Source organism: Podarcis bocagei, assembly GCF_964188305.1.
Source record: "Podarcis bocagei genome assembly, chromosome: 4".
Classification (NCBI taxonomy): Eukaryota; Metazoa; Chordata; class Lepidosauria; order Squamata; family Lacertidae; genus Podarcis; species Podarcis bocagei.
In genome coordinates, this window is record NC_138128.1 from 55,121,668 (window position 1) to 55,126,221 (window position 4,554).

Below are 4,554 nucleotides of genomic sequence, written 5' to 3' on the forward strand. Positions count from 1 at the left end.
AAGTTGGGGAGCTGCATGGCTTTGCCGGTGGCCTTCCCTTTCTCTCCTGCATTCCCGCCAGCTGCACCCTGTCAACCATATGGCTGGCGGATATGAAGCTTCCTTCCCAAGCCCCCGCGGGAGGAGAGCGATTCCCGCAGAGGCTTGGGAAAAGATCGCCAACTCTGGGAAACAGGGGGTGGGGCACTGGAGGAATCTTTGCACCACGGCATCAGATATGTTTAAGATGGCGCTGCTGCCAGTAAAAGTTTGGATAACATTTTTATGGATAATACATTTATTTCAAAAGAAGTCTGTTCTTATGTTTCCAGTCACTTCAAACTGAGCAATATTAATATCTGCAACACCCACATCCTCCCTTACCTCTGTGTATTTTTCCAGGCTGACATTTACAGCGAATCGAGCAAACTAAAAATTAAACAAGCAAACACCCACAAACTTTGCCTGTCCATGTGCAGGACGCAAGTGGAGGAAGACTTGTGAAGAATCCAGTTGAATACTTGTATGAATTATTGAGCTTTTTCAGTGGCTTATGGCCTTTTAAACATGATGCAGTAGGTTCAGTGGTGGCCTGCTAGGAGAGGTTTTTGCTGTGAGGCATTTGAGGGTAAAATTGCTTGCAGCCAATTATGGTAGGCCAGTCCATGAAGCTGCCCAGAGCATTGGCTGGTTGTATATTACTGAATTATCTTTGTTTGTGGACTTCCGGGTTAGCGCCAACGGCTAATGGCGGATTCCCTCCGAGCTCCGGAGGGAATCGGCTCCGCAGGATTTGGGTCTTGCCACTGCGGCGACGCGGGGACCCTTAAAAATCACAGGCGGGGAAGCCTGTGAACCTGGTGACTCGGCGGGCACCATTTGCGCCCCCCGACCCGTGAAGGAGCCTTTTTAAAGGCTTCGGAACGGGGGGCGGGGTGAGTGGCGTGGTGCTGAGAGTCGACTGCTTCTCCTGTGCAGTGAAGCCGCATGCCATGGTCGGAGAGCGCTGACTTCTTCTTGTGAACAATTGGACCTTAAAGCAGCAACCCGTGAGTAGTACGGAAATTGGATTTTTAAAGAAAAAAATTTTTTTGAATCAGGCACGATCGGGGAAGATGCAAACAGGAAGTCCGTCTCCACGTCTTGTAAACAATCTAAAGCAAGGACTAATTAACTAAAGTCGAGAGGATTTTTCCCTTTTTATTGGGTAAAAGATATTAATTTCACAATTTGGCAGCTTAAACAAATTTACTGGAGGATAAGAGCTAATTTTCGGAGCTGAGGCGCCACCCCCCCAGACCCGGGAGTGATCCGTGAGAGAGCCTGTTGGAGAGATATTGAAGAGTTTGACAGCTGTCAAATTAGCTGTCAAGACAGGAAAAGCGAACTTTGTTTCCTATTGTCTCTGCTGGTTATATTTGTTACAATTGGGCTATACTTTGTTGAAAACAAGGAAGAACTGACACAAACTAACTTGATTGTTGAACTGGAAGGAATACTAAGTAACCAAAATTCCTCTAGAGGGGGTTTTGGGACATTACAAGAATGGCTAAAGGAGGCAAAACTCAAGCCAAATTGGACAGAGTTTTCTTTCTCTTGGGAAAGTTACAAGGCCAAATTGATGTTTTGGCTACCAACGTTGCAACTCTGGACTTAACAGTAAATAAGTTCATTGAATCTGATAAGGATTTGATCCAGGAAGCCCAAGCAGCTGGACAAGAGGAGAAATTTGAGAACTTTGAGAGTGTGGAGAAAGAGACACATGTTGTTTTTGAGGAAAAGGAAGGAGGAGATATAATGCTGCAGATGGCAAAGGAGAGCCAGAGGCCTGACATAATGGTTATAAAGGAAAATAAGAACTTGATGATGGAAATCTGGTCTGAATGGGAGATTGAAGAATGGAGAGATCTCTCTTTGTGGAGATCTGAAGACCCAAGGATTACAAATTTGATTAAGGTGAAAGTTGGAGCTTTGGGGACATTTGGATTTGAAAGGAGTAAGAAACAAGATTTGGGCTCCACTTTTAAGTATGGAGGTCTGGCTGGAAGAAACATTGTCCTCATCGGGCTAGAGCATCTCCGAGATCTGGTGTTTAATATTAAGGACTATCAAAAAAACCAGCAGAGAGGAACTAAGAGACAATTAAGAGCCTCGAACGTGAGATCCCCAGGCTGATAGTAGATTAAGACTGATGGATATTTGTTGGGGATTGAAACCGGGAAAGGGGATGGGGTGGGGTTTGGGGATCCAAAGGGTGTATAATTATAACTTGTCTTTTTATTTTTATTCTGCTTTGTTATTTGTATGAAAAGTGGGGAATTCGTGGAAGGGAATTTGGGTCGACTTTAGAAAAAAAGGATTTAAGAATGAGTACTGATGCATAAATTTTGATGTTTATAAGGTAAAATCGGTTTTTACAATGAATTAAACATAAAAAGTTAAAAAATTGGGGATAAGAACTTGTTGAACTAACAATTTGAATTGGAATATAAGAAGGGGAGGTGAGGGGAAGTCAGGGAAATATGTTATTGAAAAATAAGGATTGTAAACTGTATATGTTTTTAATTTTTCTTTTTCTTTTTTCTTTTTGGTTTTTTAATCTACTAAAATGGAAAATCTTCAATAAATATCTATTTAAAAAAAAAGAATTATCTTTGTTTGTGAGGCCCACAAATGTGGGCAAGGTGCTTTATCAGGTTCATGGAACCACATGTTCAGTGGATCCTTGCCTTTCATGACTTATAGCCTCTAGTAGGGAGAAAATGAATGAATAGGTCCAGAAGTTCTTTTAGAGAGAAAGTGGTCCTGACATTGTTAAAGGACGTGCTAGTGCACCCACTGTGTGGATTTCCAGCAGCTCACAAATCTTGTGAAAGAGTTTTGACTCAAAACTTGCATTCTGGTCTGTATGCATCTGGGTGTGCCATGCATACAATGCATTTCTCAACAAAAACCAGGACACATCAATGGTTTCCTGGTCTGGAAGGACAAAGGCCTCAGCCCATTTGGAGTAGTCAATGACTACTAAAACTTAATGCAGGTAAAATAGCTTTTCAGGGCTTTTTCTCTCTTGAATTCTTTATATAAATTAAAACTTAATACAAAATTGTTGCCCGATTCAAACTCGTGGAAGCTGGTGCATTCTCTTCATGAGAAAGTTGGGATTTACTCATTTGCCGGGCTAATCCGTGCTAACAGCATTCAGATCACCACTGTATGGGGACATATTACAGAATTTACAATACAGGCCTGAAAGGTAGTGTGTCCATACTCACTATAGAATGTTTCAGTAGCCATGTTGCCACAGTGGTGCTAAATATTGGATTAGCTTAACACTGCAGGCACAAATGTGCCATTTTGATGCAGCAGATTAGCACAAATACTTAGTAGTGAGGAGTCAGGAATTCAACAGGAAAAATAAAATAGCAGAACATTGTTTAATTTCTAATCATGTTCCAGACCGTCACCATCCTTCTGACTCCAAGCAGTGTCTGTAATGTCTCTGCCCTCTCTTCCTCTCAAAATACTTATTAACTCTTCCTGACATTATCTGAACCTCTGGCTGTGGGCCACCTACCAGTAAACTAGAGGATTTTGGCTTTAAGCTGATTTTAGTTCAATTAGAATAAATTGACTTAAATACAGTACTCTGTAACTGGATTCCGGATTAGACTGTGGGCCGTTTCTGTGATCACAGCAGCATTTTTTCCCCTCCAGCCAATGTAATCAAGGCTGAATTGGACTGTATTTGCTTCCCACCTTCTACATACTGAAACCTCTTTATGCAGAAGGGGCCTCACAGAGAACATAAACAGCCAACTAGCATGTGCAAACCCTCCCTGAATACCTGTTTTGTGAATCCAATGTATTGTGAGACTACCAAACAATTCCTGCATATTATTTAAAGTTTAGAGTAGCGAAAGACTTCAGCAAATAGGTATTCTCAGATTCTGGTGTCTGTCATCAATTAATTAGTCAACAACCGTAAGAAAAAAGAATCACTGCTGTAGCTGTTGTGAAAATGTTCTCTAAACTGGCTGCAAACTGAAACTCTGGAGAGAGACTGGCAATTCTCCCCTGTTGACTGACACAATTAAAGCATCACAGGTCTGTTCCTCTCTGGCTGCTAGTGGAGCTACTGATTGTGTATTAGACAAGATGGCAATCTTTAGGTGGCTGGGAGATAGGGTGCTTTATTCCTCCAACTACTGAGCTGAATTCACACAATCTCCCTCTCCTGCCTCTAAAAATAAATGGATGAATCTGCTGTTGCTTGGCAGGCTACAAAATTTTGCCTTGAAACAGCAGACTTTTAAAGATGATGACAGTGATGATTTCTTTATCTCATCTTTTCTCCCAGATCCACAGGGGAGCTCACATGCTCCTGGCACAGTAAACCTTTGGGGTAGGCTATGGCCAGGGTTAGTGATTGGCCCAAAGTCATCCAGTGAGAATTGTAAGCACCCAGTTTTAGAATATACAATAAAACAATCCCTTTTAAAACAACACAGTAATTAAAGCAGGCGACCCAGTCTGAGAGCTCAGGGGAATGCCTGCATAAACAGGTGTGTCTTC